The sequence below is a fragment of the Pelobates fuscus genome, chromosome 3 (genome assembly GCF_036172605.1).
Source record: "Pelobates fuscus isolate aPelFus1 chromosome 3, aPelFus1.pri, whole genome shotgun sequence".
NCBI classification, from domain to species: domain Eukaryota; kingdom Metazoa; phylum Chordata; class Amphibia; order Anura; family Pelobatidae; genus Pelobates; species Pelobates fuscus.
In genome coordinates this window covers 352564679-352582640 of record NC_086319.1, presented here as the reverse complement: position 1 = coordinate 352582640, position 17962 = coordinate 352564679, and the positions used below count along the sequence as shown (strand labels likewise).

General features: G+C 46.1%; 1 non-coding gene across 1 annotated transcript; it reads left to right on the top strand.

The window, feature by feature from the left end:
• Positions 1–11183: 11183 nt before the first annotated feature.
• Positions 11184–11265, top strand: TRNAS-UGA (transfer RNA serine (anticodon UGA)). The gene has a single exon. It is a non-coding gene; the product is annotated as a tRNA-Ser (tRNA).
• Positions 11266–17962: the final 6697 nt, after the last annotated feature.

Sequence of the window (17962 nt, the reverse complement as noted above, 5' to 3'; positions counted from 1 at the left end):
CTAACCTGTTGCCAAAAGCTGACCATCAGGGGGCATTCCCACCACATGTGGATATATGTCCCTTTCATCCCACACCCTCTCCAGCAGAAGTCCGTAGGGCACTTTTTCATGTGGCATAACTTTACAGGAGTAGTATACCATCGTAGCATTGTTTTGACTGCTTGTTCCTGTATCGTTACACACACAGAGGATCTGTGATTGGCCTCCCAAATTTCCTGCCATTCTACTCCCTCTAGATGCTCCCCTAGGTCCCTCTCCCACTGGTCGGTATAGGTATATAGGCCAGGTCGCCCTCCACGGATGACCCCGAGCAGAGGTGAGCATACAGCTGGGTTATCAGACCCGTAGGCATATGGTCTCTAAGGCAGATTCGTTCGAAAAAAGTCATGGGTGTTTGGGCCGCGGTTCGGACCCACGGGAGTCTCACGAAGTCCCTTATTTGAAGGTATCTGAAAAAGTCTGCAGGTGTGAGGTGACCTCGTTGTTGTAAGTTGTCAAATGTGACCACCTCTGAGCCCTGCACTAATTGGTGTATGCGCTGCAGGCCTATGCGTTCTAGATTCTTGAAATTCCTCGCCGACATGCCCGGCGGGAATGCCCTATTCCGCAGAAAAGGCATCAGCGGAGACGGATTTGACGCCAATCCATACCTCTGCTGGGTTTTATCCCATATGTGTAAAGAATTTAATATAGCCGGGCAAGTAGCCCTAATAATTGGTCGTTTATCTTTGGGAACCCACATTAGTAATTGCGGTATATCAGCCCCCACCATCAGTGACTCCAGGTCTACCCATTTCCGCTCTCCAGGCGGAGAGTGCCACAAGACTATCTGCGACAATTGTGTCGCCAAGTAATATCCATATAGGTTAGGTAGCCCCAGGCCTCCCCTGTTTTTTGGCCTATATAGGGTGTGTCTCGAGATTCTGTGTCGTTTATTTTGCCACACGAAATTCCCTATCGCCTGCTGCAGGGGCGCGAGGTGCGACTTAGATAGATGTATGGGCAGAGATTGAAAAAGGAACAGAATCCTAGGTAGTACGTTCATTTTGACCGCATGTATTCTCCCTATCCAGGAGATAGGCTTTTCATTCCAGGCCTCGAGTTCCCTAATGAGTTGTTTTATGAGTGGTGTGTAATTTTGTTGCATAAGGTGGTCCGGGTCTGCTGTCAGTTTAATGCCTAGATATTTAATCGACTGTCTTTCTATATGTATGTGATGTTCCCTCTGTAGGGCAGCTAACTCTACTTCTGGGATCGCAATAGGAAGGGCGCTAGACTTGGACATGTTGACTTTGTAGCCTGACACTGCGCCGAAGTCCTCCAGGACCCCCTGCAAGGCCCGCACCGAGCCGCTGGGATCAGTGAGCGTCAAGAGCATATCATCCGCATACGCCGATACTATGAATTCTCTGCCCCCAACTCGAACCCCCTGAATGTCCGGGTGTATCCGGAGGGCCTGAAGCAGCGGCTCCAAGGAGAGCGCGAACAGGAGTGGGGACAACGGGCAGCCCTGTCTGGTGCCATTATACAACCTAAAAGGGGTCAGCGGGGCTCCTGAGACTTTGACTTGCGCTCGCACATTGCTATACATAGCTTTGATCAGAGTCGTCGCTTGGTCAGGGAAACCAAGATGAGACAGAAGTGTGAATAAGTACGTCCACGTGACCCTATCAAACGCTTTTTCAGCGTCTAAAGATACTAGTATAGTTTTGGTGTTCGTAACTTTCTGCTTCCAAATAATGTCGATGTTCCGGCGGGTGTTCTTGAACAGTTGTCTGTTTTGCATGAATCCCACTTGATCTGCATCCACCAGGGTGGTCAAATAGGGATTCAATCTTGTCGCCTGGATTTTTGCTAAAATCTTCATATCGTGGTTAATAAGGGAAATTGGCCTATAGCTACTCGGGAGGCCCGGGTCTTTGTCCGGTTTTGGTATTAAAACAATGGTCGCTAGTGACATATCCATGTCCGGGGTGCCCCCCGATCTAAATTCGTTGAAGAGAGCTGTTAAGTGGGGAGTCAGTTCCTCCCGGAATTCCTTATAATAGCTCCCGTCGAACCCGTCAGGTCCCGGAGCCTTTTTCCCTTTTAGGGCGGCTATAGCCTGCGCTACCTCCTCATTTGTGATTTCTGCCGCTAGTATGTCCGCAGCTGCCTGGTCTAGTTTAGGCAGCCCTAAGTCTGCCAGAAAACGCTGCGTCCGCGCCTCGTCCTCCTCTTTCCGCGTCTCTGACCCCGGGGAATGGTCGTACAGGGTTTTATAATAGTCCGTGAAGACTTCCGCGATATCCCTTGGGCTAGATTTAATCGAGCCATCTTTGTGTCTTATGGACGTAATGTGTCCCCCTCGGTGTCTGGGTTTCAGAACCCTGGCCAAGAGAGTGTCCATTTTATTCGCATGTTCGTAGAAACTCCTCTTGGACCACATAAGGGATCTGGCCGTATCGTCGAGAAGCAGCTGGCGTATTGCCAACCGTACCTCCCGTAACCGCTCTGCAGTGCGGTCCGTCGGGTTACCCTGGTTTTGTTGTTCCGCTCTCTTGAGGTCCGCCAGGAGGCCCTCCAGCCTCTGGAATTTCAATTTCTTTTTGGCCGTTGCCATTTTTATGAGCATGCCTCTTATCACTGCTTTGTGGGCCGCCCACACGGTTGCTAGTGTCACATCAGGGGTTATATTGGTCTCGAAAAATTGTTCAAGCTCCGCCCTAATCTGGTCTGCTATATCTTGGTCTTTCAGTAAGGAGGCGTTCAGTCGCCATGTCCATGGGGTCGCTTTGCTTAGCTTCCCCAGGGTGAGCGATATGTCGGCATGATCCGACCAAGAGATGGTCCCTATGTCCGTGCCGAGTATCTTCGGCAGGCACCTAGAATTGACCAGGAACATGTCAATCCTGGAATAGGATCCATGTGGGGCCGAGAAAAAGGTGTAATCCTTCGTACTTGGATGATGCGCTCTCCACACGTCCACCAACCCCGAACCCACCACGAAGCCCTGCAGCAGTTTGTCCTGGCTCCCCCTCCCTTGGGACCTGTGTATGCCCCCTTCCGTTTTTCTGTCCACCGCTGGACTTGGCGTCGCGTTCATGTCACCCCCTACAATGATCAACCCATGAGGTAGTGTCCGAAGTTTGGCCTGCAGCGAGTCCCAGAAAGCTGCCTCAGGGCGGTTTGGCGCGTATATATTAACTAAATGGATGTGGTGGGAGAGCAAGGTGCCCGAGACTATCACATAGTGACCTTCCGTATCGGATTCAGTGGCTACTACTCTAAGGGGACAGCTATTCCGTATCAGTATCGCCACACCATTATGCTTACATAATGCCCTGGCTTCATAGGTCGAGCTATACGTGTGATCTTTTAGTTTAAATTTAGTCTGTCGGGGGAGATGCGTCTCCTGAATAAAGGCTATGTCGGTCCTCATTCTTTTAATTTCTCTGAATAATAGTCTCCGTTTAGTCGGGGAATTAAGCCCCTTAACGTTCAGGGAAGAAATTTTAACTGCCATGAGTCCAGTCCACTCGGCCTGCTATAGTGCTCGTCCACCTCTGTCCCATCCACGCTCCCACCATCTGACTCCACCGCCACGCCCCCAGGGTACAACAGGGAAAAGGTAAGAAATTGAGATTTAGGAAAGGGAGGGAGAGAAAGAGAGAATAAAAAGGAAACAAAGAGAAGAAAAAGGAATCACAGAACAGAAGGTGGTGCACCTCTCGCGCTCCACCTAAGTTGCCTGGTCTTACTCTCCGCCAGGCGCCTGTGGGGTCAAGACCCCGCGTCTCACCCGTGTCCAGCACTGGAAAGAGATGCGGGTTCACGAGCCCATCCCCTTCAGCACAACAGTGTTTACAGATATTGTACCTAGACATCTTAAAATACAGCATGGCAATAAAATCGCCCTCTAGTTCACGCTGCAAGGGCACTGTATAGAATGTCTGCACGCCCTAAGGCTTCGCAACAATGAGAAAAGGAAAAACATAGTGTACAAGCATGTATCAACTTCGCAACATGACATTTCAAAAAAGGAAACATAAACAGATGAACGTCTGTAATACTTGGAGTCTCCCGACCCCCATCGGGGCCATCGTCCCGACCCCTCCCATCTGAGTCCCCTTCCACTCCCAGTCCTCCCCCGGCCTATGCCCTGCCCTGTGATCTTGGTATGTAACAATGTTGGTATGCCCTCATCCTCTCTCTTGCTACGGAATCATTGTTAGTTTCACGTACTTTCTCAGTTCTTGTGTTGTTGTTTTTTTTGTTGTTTTTTTTTAAATTAAATCGTTATTCCCTATGCGTATATTTTAAGTTTTTCTGTTTTTTATTTTATTCTTGTTTTATTTTATTTTTTATTTTTATTTTTAATTTTTTTTATTTTTTATTTTTTTTGTTTTTACGTGAAACAGAACTTTATTTGTAGCTGGGTCTAAATACACAACGGGAAAAGCTTATCTTGTGTTGTTCCCCTTTTTCATCGTTTAACTGTTTGATTCTTCATTACGTGAGGGAAATCTGGTTATAAGTAGGTCTAAATACATGATGGCAAAAAAGTTTACCTATAGATTTTCTCCCCTTTTTCAAAGGGTTTATGCTCTTGGTCTCCCATGTTGTGCCTTGTGCTAGTTAAATGACATGCTAATGGTAGTATGAAAAACTTCTGTGTATATTGGTGTACATCATCGGGAGGTGACTATGATTATTTTCTAGTCCCCGTCCCTTTATCACATTATTTCCGCCAGTATGATTACTCCATCAGCACCCCTAACGTGAACCTAGTACATACCCCGGTTAACACTCCCAGATGGGAGAGAGACTAATCTGCACGGGGTTGTGGAGAAGCATGACAGTCTCTCTAAGATAGTAGGAGACGCCCGTGCCCCCTCCATCGTGCATAAGACAAACCACAGTGTGAAAGCAAAAAAAAAAAAACATAAAACTTCCAGAACCAGGTGAATCAGGCCCGCGGGCCGCATGGTCGACAGCAGCCTCCACAAATCAATGGAGTCCGTATCAGTCCCGCAACTCTCAAGTTACTACAAGGTCTGAGAGTAAGAGTCTGTGGTTGTTTGCTGCGATGCTCCAATCCCCTACTCACCCACCTCGACAGTTCTGTCAGACAGATAAGGGAAGAGGTCCCCATCCCCAGCGTCATTTGCCCGGTAGGCCACAGCAACATGCCCAGGTTCCCCTCCCAAATACAACTAGGAGCTCCCAGCTCTCAAATCTAGTCTCCAGAGATCACGGCCAGGGATCACGGCTAGGTAAGCTCGGGGTCGACAGGCCCTAGGAAATCACCCAAACACAGTCCCGGTCCCCCCCCACTGAGCCTCTGCCTCAGAAAAAGAAGGGTTAACTCTGGGCCCACATACTATACCGGCCTCCGAAGTCAGCGCCGACTTGCTCCCACCTCCTGCCATTCGATCGGGAGGAAATCCAGCACCTGGTGTGTAGGCCTCATGTCGGGCAGGTCTCCTCGCGCAGTTAGTCCCAGGGCATCCAGGAAAGCTCTCGGGTCTCCGTTAGGGGTCAGTGTGAGGGTCTTCCCCCCTCTAAAGGCCATGAGGCGAAAAGGGAATCCCCATGCATACTGTATGTTTGCTCCTCTCAGGGCTTCCGTTACGGGTCTCCACTCCCGTCTCCTCTGCAGCGTGCTGGGGGCTAAGTCTTGGTACACCTGGAGTTCCTTCCCCTCGTGCATAATCTTGGCCTCTCTGCTTTTGCGCATCAATGCTTCCTTCGTCTGGAAGAAAAGGAATCAAACAATGACATCCCGAGGGGAGTTGGTTTCAGCCCTTCTTGTTCGGAGGGCTCGATGGGCCCTCTCCATGTGCCACCTGTCTTCAGGGAGATCCGGCAAAAGGGGTCTAAATAGCGCCATCAAAATCGCTGGCAGCATGCCATCCTTTTCGCCCTCCGGAAGGCCCCGGACCCGGAGATTATTTCTCCTCGACCTATTGGACATATCTTCGATAGCCAGCTCTGTGTCTGTCACACGGGCCGCCAGGCCGTTCAGATGGGTCACCGCGGCATTATGGGCCTTGGCTGTGGTCTCCATCCGCTCCTCAAGTCGGGCAGTGCGTGTGCCCAGGGCCGCAATCTCGCCACGGAGCACCTCTGTGGCATTCACTATTTCGCCAGCTAGGTAAGTCTGGACTCCGTCGAGGCGTTCCAGGATTTGTGATGTTTCGCCCTTTTTTCTGTTTTCTCCCAATGCCTCGTGTGGTGAGGATGATCGGGGCGAGGGGCTCCGTCCGGCGCCATCTTGGGGATCCGGAGGCCCGGTTTTATGGGCCGTCATCAGGTCTAGGACCGTCGTACCTCCCTCGGTCCCCCTCCTGGGCTGTTTTTTGGTGTTCTTTTTGTCCATGCTTGACAAAAGGTGGCAATTTGGGTCTAAAATACTGCTAAAGTATGCTGTAATTTGTGCGTTGGGGCAGGAGCTCTACACAGCCACGTCCAGCTCGATCCCTGGTCAGGCCACGCCCCCAGAAATGACTGTTTTTAAAGTTTTGAAAATGTGATTATGTTCATGCTAGATGAAATTGCACATTACGAAACTGCATAAAGTGACGTTAGTATCTATTTAGAGACAATTCCTAAAAACATGCACGCTGAAATGAATGCATTCTTAAATCTACGTTTCTAGTTAAACCTACTCTTGCACTCCATAGCAGAACGTTGATGCCAGCTTTAAAACTAGAAAGTTAGATGAAAGAAGTCATTTATTTCAACATGCACGTTTTTAGGAATTGTCTCTAAATAGATACTAACATCACTTTACGCAGATTCTATATATGCAATTTCATCTTGCATAATCACATTTTCAACTTTAAAAACAGAGACAATTCTTCAAAACATGCACGCTGAAATAAATGTCTTCTTAAATCTACGTTTCTAGTTATAAAAGCAGGCCCGTCGCTAGCCGACAGGCAAAACAAGCAACCGCTTGGGGCCCCGAGCTGGCCCGGGGCCCCAAGCAGAGCCGGCAGGGGCATGCGGTCCTGGGGGGCCCGGACTGCTCAGGTCGTCTGGGCCCCACATTCAGTGGGAACATACCGGGTCGCAGGGGGCCCTGCGACCCCGGTATGTTCCCACTGGGCCAGCCTCTTCTCCTGGGGGGCCCAGCAGCCGGTCACCTCAGGGCCCCCCAGAGGCTGGCCCTGCTGACACCCGGCGGGTGCTCAAGGGAGCACTCTCCTCTGAGTGCTTCCTCTTCAGCTCCCTCGCGCACCGTACTGATGCCGGAGCATCATTATTCGGCGTGCGAGGGAGCTGAAGCGGAACCACTCAGAGGAGAGTGCTCCCTCGCGCGCCCGTCGGGTAAAAAATTTGGGTGGGGGGGGAGGAGGGAGAAAATTTAAGTGGGGGGGGAGGATGGAGAAAATTTGAGGGGGGGGAGGATGGAGAAAATTTGAGGGGGGGGGAGGAGGGAGGGAGAAAATTTGAGTGGGTTGGGGGGGAGGGAGGGAGAAAATTTGGGTGGGGGGAGGGCTGGAGAAAATTTGAGTGGGTGGGGAGGGGGAGGGAGAAAATTTGAGTGGGTGGAGGGGGGGAGGGAGAAAATTTGAGTGGGTGGGGGGAAGGGAGAAAATTTGAGTGGGTGGGGAGGGGGGCAAGGGAGAAAATTTGAGTGGGTGGGGGGGAGAGGGAGGAAATTTGAGTGGGTGGGGGGGAGAGGGAGGAAATTTGAGTGGGTGGGGGGGAGAGGGAGGAAATTTGAGTGGGTGTGGGGGAGAGGGAGGGAGGACATTTGAGTGGGTGGGGGGGAGAGGGAGGAAATTTGAGTGGGTGGGGGGGCGAAGGGAGGACATTTGAGTGGGTGGGGGGGCGAGGGAGGACATCTGAGTGGGTGGGGGGGGAGAGGGAGGAAATTTGAGTGGGTGGGGGGGAGGAAATTTGAGTGGGTGGAGGGGGAGAGGGAGGGAGGAAATTTGAGGGAGTGGGGGGGGAGGGAGGGAGGAAATTTGAGGGAGTGGGGGGGAGAGGGAGGGAGGACATTTTTGGGGGGGAGAGGAAGGGAGGAAATTTGAGGGAGTGGGGGGGAGAGGGAGGGAGGAAATTTTGGGGGGAGAGGAAGGGAGGAAATTCGAAGGGGGGGAGAGGAAGGAAATTTGAGGGAGGGGAGGGAGAGGTAGGAATTTGAGGGGGGAGAGGAAGGGAGGACATTTGAGGGAGGGGGGAGAGGACATTTGAGGGAGAGGAAGGAAGGAAATTTGAGGGGGGAGGGAGGAAGGAAACTTGAGGGGGGGAGGGAGGAAGAAAATTGGAGGGGGGAGAGGAAGAAAATTGGAGGGGGGAGAAGGAAGGTAATGAGAGGGAGGGGGAGAAGGAAGGAAATGAGAGGGAGGGGGAGAAGGAAGGAAATGAGAGGGAGGGGGAGAAGGAAGGAAATTGGAGGGGGGGAGAAGGAAGGAAATTGGAGGGGGAGAAGGCAATGAGAGGGAGGGGGAGAAGAAGGAAATTGGAGGGGGGGAGAAGAAGGAAATTGACGGGGGTAGGGGGAGAGATTGACATCCATCACACACACACACAATGCACCCCTTGCACACAGAAAAACACACAATGCATTACACACAGACACACATACACAAGCAATGCATCCCTTTTTTGAAATTTAAAAAACGGGTGTAAAGATATTTCCCATAGCACACATACCAGGATAACTTCAGGTTCAAATCCTGTTCACAGCGAGAAAAAGAATTGTTTTGAAATTTGAAAATGTTGAACATGAAAATGGTTGTAAAGATATTTCCCACAGCACACATATCAGGATAACTTCAGGTTCAAATCCTGTTCACAGCGAGAAAAAGAATTGTTTTGAAATTTGAAAATGTTGAACATGAAAACTGGTGTAAAGATATTTCCCATGGCACACATACCAACGCTGTTCTTTCAAAACGGCAGAATATCCACTTAAATTGCACAAATACATGGTTGTTTACTGAATTGAGTATGTTCTTAACCCCTTCAGGACCGGCCTGTTTTGGCGATGTTTGTACGTTAAGGACCAGAGCAGTTTTAACACTTTTGTGGTGTTTGTGTTTAGCTGTAATTTTCCGCTCTCTCATTTACGGTTCCCATACAAGTTATATATTGTTTTTTTCAAGACAAGAAGGGCTTTCTTTACATACCAGTATTTATATTATGTCATATATTGTATTTAAAAAAAATAATGAAATATGGTGAAAAATAAAAAAAAAAACATGTTTTTGGACTTTTACTTGAAAAATCTTTTACTTATCTACAAAAGCTAATGAAAAAAACTGCTAAATAGATTCAAAATTTTGTCCCGAGTTTAAAAACACCCAGTGTTTACATGCTTTATTGCTTTTTTTTGCAAGTTATAGGCCTATAAATACAAGTAGGAAATTGCTGTTTCAATATATATATATTTTAAATGTATCAATAGTGACATTGTTACACCGTTATCTGTCATAAATCCCCGAAACACACCTAACATGTACATATTTTTTAAAGTAGACAACCCAGGGTATTTACAATGGGGTATGTCCAGTCTTTTTTAGTAGCCACCTAGTCACAAACACTGGCCAAAGTTAGCATTTATATTTGTTTGTGTGTTAAAAATGCAAAAACCGCTAACTTTGGCCGGTGTTTGTGACTAAGTGGCTACTAAAAAAGGCTGAACATACCCCATTTGCAATACCTTGGGTTGTCTTCTTTTGTAAATGGTATGCCATCATGGGGCTAATTCTCATTCCTTGGCTACCATACGCTGTCAAAGGCAACCTAACCAATCTGACAAATTTCAATAAAAAAAATCAAGCCTTATATTTGACCCTGTAACTTTCACAAACACTATAAAACCTCTACATGTGGGGTACTGTTATACTCAGGAGACTTCGCTGAACACAAATATTAGTGTATCAGAACAGTAAAATATATCACAGCAATAATATCCTCAGTGAAAGAGCTGTTTGTGTGTGAAAAATGCAAAAAACTTCACTTTCACTGACAATATCATCGCTGTGATATGTTTTACTGTTTTGAAACACTAATATTTGTGTTCAGCGAAGTCTCCCGAGTAAAACAGTACCCCCATGTACAGGATTTAGGGTGTCATAGAAAGTTACAGGGTTAAGCACAGTGCTAGCAAATTAAATTATCTGGACTTTTGGCCTGGGTTGGCAGGCAGGTCCCTCAAATTGCAATCATTAAAATTACTTAATTAGGTAAAAATATTACATAAATATGCACGTAGAATTTTAATATATATACATATTTATATATTTGACGTCTACGTGTATATTTATGAAATTAATAATGTAATTTTGTATGTGGACATATGTATATTTCGTATTATTTTTATTTATTTATTTATACATAGATATATATATCATTACATTCTAAGTGTATTTTGATATAAATATATATATCAATATCAAAATACTGTTAGAATAAAATTGAATATATATATATAATTTTTTTTTAATTATTAAAAATTATTTTTAATTTTTGTTATTTATTTTTATTAACATATTATTTGTATTTTATAATAATATATATATACCATATATATAGTTATTATATATATTGTATATATTCGTGTGTAATTTAAATATAAGTGTATTTTTATATTAATATACGTATATATAAATATAAAAATACACTTAGTGTGACATTATATATATGATACATATACATATATTATATATATAGATATAATACATGTATATATATCATATATATACACATATTATAATTTTTTTTACACTGATTGTTTTTTTTTTAACTTTATTGTATGATTTTACACTTGCAGGGAGACTGCCTGTCAGCACAGACAGTCCCCCTGCAGGCAGATACAAAGACCCCTATTGCGGTCATGTGATCGAGTGATCACATGGCCGTGGGGTCCTGATCTGCCGAGGGGGGACTGCCCGGGCAGACAGGCAGTCCCCCTGGACCGGGAGGAGAGCTGATCGCCGCCGTGGGACCGACGGCGATCAGGTAAGTAGCCCAAAACCGTTATGACGGTTCAGGACCGTCAGCGGTCCAAACGCACGTTTTACCGCTGACGGTCCTGAACCGTCAGCGGTCCTGAAGGGGTTAAAGTTGAAAATGTGATTATTCCTCTTAATGTTGATACAAAACATTCTTCTGCTATCTGTGGCAATAAATGACACACCAACGCAACAAAAAAAGAAGAGTGACATTACCCCAAAAGAAAACAGGCTGTGATGGCCGAGTGGTTAAGGCGTTGGACTTGAAATCCAATGGGGTCTCCCCGCACAGGTTCAAATCCTGTTCACAGCGAGATTGATTTCTGTTTTTAAAGTTGAAAATGTGATTATGCTAGATGAAATTGCATACATAGAATCTGCGTAAAGTGATGTTAGTATCTATATAGAGACAATTCCTAAAAACGTGCATGTTGAAATAAATGACTTCTTACATCTACATTTCTAGTTTTAAAGCTGGCATCAACGTTCTGCTATGGAGTGCAAGAGTAGGTTTTTACTTATGGACATGTTCACGTTATTGTTGCATTCTAGAGTTGGATAGGTTAGTATGGATTAAGTCAGCAGCAAATGAAAAGATGGGCTGTTGGCTGCATGATACCATCACTTTTTAGGAAAGGGCCTCAACATTTTCTTCACAAAAACTTCAGGATAAAGCACCCACAGATTCCTTGCATCATATCTACTAAATTGAGCTGTAATGTTTGTGTTACTCAATGAGCATGCATTTTGTCCTCCGGGAGGCATAACCACCTAGCAAAGCTAGTGGGTATGCGGCAGCCTCCCGGAGTCAAATGCCAGAGCTGAAAAGGCTTGCGCTGTGCATCTGCACAGCAACAGCCTTTCAGCCAATCAGGTAATCAGGAGAGCCGTGCTGAGCGCGGGATTCCTGATTACCTCAGTTTTTTAAAATGGCATCATTGATGGAGGACTCTATTTCTGTGTCTGCCACAGATTTAGTGGATGCCTCTCTTAAAGGCAGCCCCATCAATGTTAGAAAGCTCCATAAAAGAGCTTTCCTTGCCAGGGAACTTTCCTCTTCATCATCTGAGGAGGATTTGGTCCCAGTTTTAAATAAAAAACATAAAGGAAGACAGCTGGTCTCTTCCGCCAGTTCCTCGTCTGAGGAAAACTTCTCCGCTTCTCCTTCCCCTCATACTCGTTTGAGTAAAAGAAAATTTAAGGGCACAGGACCCCAAAAAAGGAATAGTGTGTTTCCCTCGTTTGAGCACCAGAAACACCTTCCAGAGGAAAAGGGCAAATCTCGTTGGAGGTTAGATAGTCCCTCTCCTTCCTCTTCTAGAGCGTTCGCTCACTCTTCCTCCCAAAGCCGTCCCAGTTCCAGATACGGCTCTCCAGAAATAGACTGGGAATCCGAGGAAGTGGTTCATTCAGCGGCTTCCACTGAGAGAGGGAAGCTAAGCAACGTTCAGATGGCCAGAGTAAGTCTCCTAGGAAAGACTCTCCCATCAAAATTATTTCACTCCAGATGGGCTATGGAGCACGACTCTGAGGTTAGAGATTTTGCTAAACTAGCCTTCAGATCCCCCTTGGTTAAGGAAGATGATCTTCTCCTCAGGAACCACATCGGTATCCCGGACATTCAGGCTTTAATGGCCCCAGAGGTAGACCCTGCGCTGTTATCCATCACAGGGAACAGCGTATCCTCTGATCCCACAGACCAGACTTTTCGCAATATACAGTTTAAAATTGCTGATGCTGTGGGCCCACTATTACTGATGCTGGATAAGGCAGAAAAGGAAGGCAATGTCCAGAAACCTTCCACTTCATCTCTGTTAGCATCTAAGATGGCCCTTTTAAAAGCGTCTGGCAGGGCAGTGCTAATTATCGGCCAAGCCTTTAATTATATATCGAACATCCGCAGATCACGCTGGCTCCATGCAGCTGGTCTGTCCGACCTAGCCCCCAAATCGCATGAGTTCCCAAATTTGGAGGATTCTCACCTATTCAGTCCCTCGTTCATTCAGGAGGTTAAAGGCTGTTACAAGGCAAGGAGATCCTTTTCAGAGCTCAAGAAGACTGTCCCTGGCTACAAAAAGCCCTTTCGGACAGAGGGTCGCCCCTATAGGGCTGCAGGAGCATCCCGAGAAGCCTCTCACCAGGCCCAGTACCGCCACTACAGTGGAAGACATAAGCTCCCAGGCGGTGGCAGAGGAGCGCATTCCAGAGGCGGTTCAGCTTCCAAAAGAAAACCCATGCATTCAAGTAAGTGTGCCTCCTCATATGCCACTAAATTGGAAGGATATTTCCTCAGACAAATGGGTCCTAAAGATTTTTCAAAGGGGTTTACAACTCCCCCTTTTAAGGTTCCCAGTCCAGAAGTTTGCACCCCTCAGAGAGGTGAACCCAGTGCTAGATGCCTCCCTTTCCTTAGCTTTAAGTCAAGGGAAAATAGAGTTGGCAGACACGTCTATTACAGGATGGGTCAGCCCATTGTTCCCAATACCAAAGTCAGACGGTTCCTGGAGACCGGTCCTAAACGTGAGGCCTCTGAACGCTTTCATCAAAAGGAAAAGGTTCAGGATGGAGGGTTTATCAGATCTTCCAGGCTTAGTACAGAAAGCCTTTTTCTGCATAAAGTTAGACCTAAAAGATGCCTTCCATTCAGTTCCCATAGCCAAGAAACACAGGCGTTTTCTCAGGTTTCAGTGGAAAGGGAAAGTGTGGCAGTGGACCGTTTTGGTGTTTGGCCTATCCAACGCACCATACACATTCTCCAGAATTATGAAATCAGTGATAGCTCATGTCAGACTAAAAGGTTTCATGTGTCTATACTATCTAGACGACATCCTGCTCATGCATCCAGATGGGGAAGCCCTTGCTTCTCAAAGGGATTACCTTGCTTCCCTTTTACAAGACCTAGTGTAACGGATCGCCTGGCACCCCGACTGGGTACCTCCGTTAATGGATGCTCCTAGTGCTTCCTGAGGACTCCAAGCACTCTGGCAGACACCACAATCACCGAATCCGAGAAACCTTTTAAATTCTCCCAAGCATATGAATGCTGTAGACCATTGAATAGGAACCATACGAATAGGCTTGTACTCCTAGCAGTCAACTGGAACAGCATGCAATAAATCCTTCCCCCCAATAATGAGACGACACATCACTTTGAGGGTAAAACAGGAACTCTGGACTGGCTCATCCAGCCTGGCCTTTATTTCCAACTCACACATACAGGCCACACCCAGGGGGAGGCATAAAAGAACCAATGACATAGATGTTACCTCCCACACATCCCCTCCCCTTAGTGTGACACATAATCCCATTATGCATACAGTGTAAAATATACTTTTACACAACTTTCATAACTTTAAAACCATACATCACATTCACATAAAAATACATATCCACAATCAATCCATTCAGGGGAACAACATATTAAAAAATGGCATGAATCCGACCAGGGGTTCAAAAGTTACTAAAAGTATCTTTTGTTCCTTTCTGGCAGGCAGAAAAACATCCCCACAATGCACCCTGGTTTCCTCCCTTCTGCCCTGGAGTTAATTGGAGAAGTAATCCAATTACCCAGGACTAAAGGCAGACTCCATTAACCACATGGTTGCAAAACAACATAAAACACTTTAAAATACATAAAGTCACATTTACACATAACACACAGACATTTCACCCATCCCCAGATAGCTGGGATCTGCACGCACAAAACTACCGAATAGCGCGCAGATCCTACTCACACAGTACAATTGCCATGGAGCTAAAGTCTTTCCCATAGTCTTTCATTATATGAATAGGCTCCATGGTATGGCTATCTGGGGTATCACATTCCCATAAAGTCTGGTCCATAGTCCAAAGGCAAGAGGCGGGCAATCAGCCCCCTCCAAGGACACGTGGCGAGGTCGGTTTCGCCACACCTAGGATTTGTAGTAAACCTACAGAAATCAGTCCTAATTCCCACTCAAAGCATCCTCTTTCTGGGTTGCATACTGAACACCAGGACTATGTCTCTTGGAATCCCTCAAGACAAATGGGACAAACTACTGGTACATCTCAACTCATCTCTCAGGCACCAGAGTTGGTCCTTGAGAGACCTAGCAAAGATTATCGGGAAATTAATAGCTTTAACATCAGCATACAACAATTCCCCCTTACTTTGCAGAAGAAGTCAGCTGTTTTTAGGGAACCGACTAAGACAGGGTGGCCATTGGGAATCAAAATTTGTTCTCCACAAGAAGGTCAGAGAAGAACTGAAGTCCATTCTGGAGTTAGAAATTCCACTTCCTCGTCCACTGTTAGAGCAGCCTGCGACAGTCACTCTGACGTCAGATGCCTCAAGTCACGGTTGGGGTGTGTTTACATCCCAGAACGCCATAAGGGGAATCTGGTCAGACCAAGAGAGTCACCTCCATATAAACATTTTGGAGTTATGAGCTATAAAATTAGCTCTCAAGGGCCTAGTTCCTCTAAACCAGTCACCGATGTTGGTAAAAGTCCATTTGGACAACAGGACAGCGGTGGCTTATATAAACCACAGAGGGGGTACAAGATCAAGGGGTCTTTGCTTAGAGGCTCTAGATCTTTGGTCCTGGGCCTTAGCAAACAACGTTCAGGTCTTCGCAGAATATGTTCCGGGAGAGGCGAACGAGCTTGCAGACTCTCTCTCTCGCCAAAGTCTGTCCCTGGCAACGATTCAATTAAAGATTGCTCTTTTCCAACGGATAGAAAGCAATTTTGGCCAGAGACAGGTAGATCTGTTTGCATCCCAAACATCTGCTCAAACCCCCAGGTTCATCTCCCGAACCTGGACAAAGGGAGCTTGGAAAATGGACGCAATGTCTTTCCAATAGACGGATGTTCCAGCCCCTTATGCTTTCCCCCCTCCATCTTTACTGATGAAAGTGCTGGAGAAGATCCGCAGGGACAGGGTGCAGAGCTTAGTTCTCGTTTATCCAGTATGGACCTCCAGACCCTGGTATCCCTTGATCCATCAGTTAGTCAAGGGAACCAAGATCCCATTAGGCATGACAGTGGACTGCTTTCAGGGAACCAGCGATCTTCTGCTCAAGCTCCCGCAGCTAATGTGGATCGCAGCCCTGGTAGGCTGTTAACACATCCCCTTTTATCGGATCAGGTCTTGGATATTATTAACTCATCTTTAAGACGTAGAACTAGGGTAAGATATAGAAAGATGATCGAGGAATTCAAAGAATGGGAGGTTTCTTTTCTGTCTAACACACAAGGATCTGATACCATTCCTTTGGCGTTAGAATTTCTTTCCCTTAAGTTCCATTCTGGTTTATCTGTCAGTTCAATCAAGACCTACGGATCTGCCTTAAACTTCCTGATCCCCAACCTTACTCAGGATGCCCTGTATTTGAGATTACTAAAAGGGTTAGCCGTCTGCCGCCCATATACCCCACGCTACACATCTACTTGGGATGTAGATGTCTTATTAAATTTCCTTAAGTCTTTGGATAATGCTAAAATTGATTTAAGATGGACTGCTATTAAGTTGGCTTCTCTGCTGTCCTTGGCCCTGGCAGCTAGAGGAGCAGAGTTAACTCAAATCCATATTTCAGAACCTTGGTTGTCCAGGACCCCAGGAGGTTTCCATATTATACTAAAAGGCAGACAAAAAACATCCCATTTTTCTCCTGGTCCGGTAGAACTGGACTTGGTCCAAGATTCTTCCGATCCAGGCTTATGTTTAGTCAGTTTGTTACAATCGTACCTTCAACTTTCTGCTGTATTTAGAAATGATATCAGTCAATTATTCATTACATCAAGGAATCCCTTTCGTCCAGCCAAGGTTAATACAATTAGAGGCTGGATACTTTCCGCCATGTCTACGGCTGGAATTGATGTTTCAGTGTTCAAAAGCCATTCAATTAGGGGAGCCTCGGCTACTAAAGCAGCAGGAAAGGGCCTTCCTCTCCCTACTATCTTAAAAGCTGCAAGATGGTTGTCCAGTAAAACCTTTGTTAGATTTTACTGGAGGCCATCAGAAGTTGAACGCCTTCAGTTTCTTAGGACCACCACCAGGTGTGTGCTATTCTACCCACTAGCTTTGCTAGGTGGTTATGCCTCCCGGAGGACAAATCAGAGTTTGCAGGAATCTATGATCTGCAAACTTTCTTTGTCTTAGGGATGAGCATAACCACCTAGCAATAGCGCCCGTCCCACCCTCCTCCAAGTTAAGAGTTTTGCCTGCTGGTGGTAGTTTGCTTTCTAAAACATAAGGTTATCTGGTGCTTATTCAACATTTGATAACCGTTCTCTGTTTTGTTTTTTACAGACTATAGCCGTACTCCAAGACCGGACCAACAAACCAAAGATCCACCTAAATAGGAGAAGTGGATGCAAGTAGTCTCGTCGGTTCAATATTCGCATGGACTCCCTGCATAAAGAATATGTTTGCTGAGACTTGTTTCAACATTTCTCTTCTCTTTTATTGAACTTATTTCGTTGCAATTTGTTGAATGTTTCCACTATTCATTTGTTACTCTCCTTTGGCATACATTGTTGCCTTGTTTTTCAGTTCAGCTGTTTTATACAAAGTTTCAAGTCTATCTTGTATGTCTTCATGATTTATTAAATATTTTCTTGTTCCCCTGTACTATTGGCATCTTGAACTGTTTTATTTGTGTTTAGACGTTTAAATATATTCCCGTACACTGTCGGAAATATTTATCCTTAGTACTTCGTGGGATGTGCTAACCATCCGCAGTTTCCCAATTTTAAAAATCTGAGGTAATCAGGAATCCCGCGCTCAGCACGGCTCTCCTGATTACCTGATTGGCTGAAAGGCTGTTGCTGTGCAGATACACAGCGCGAGCCTTTTCAGCTCTGGCATTTGACTCCGGGAGGCTGCCGCATACCCACTAGCTTTGCTAGGTGGTTATGCTCATCCCTAAGACAAAGAAAGTTTGCAGATCATAGATTCCTGCAAACTCTGATTACTTCCGAAAAAAAGATACTGCTGGAAAAAGTGACATTAACTGTGCAGCAGAAAA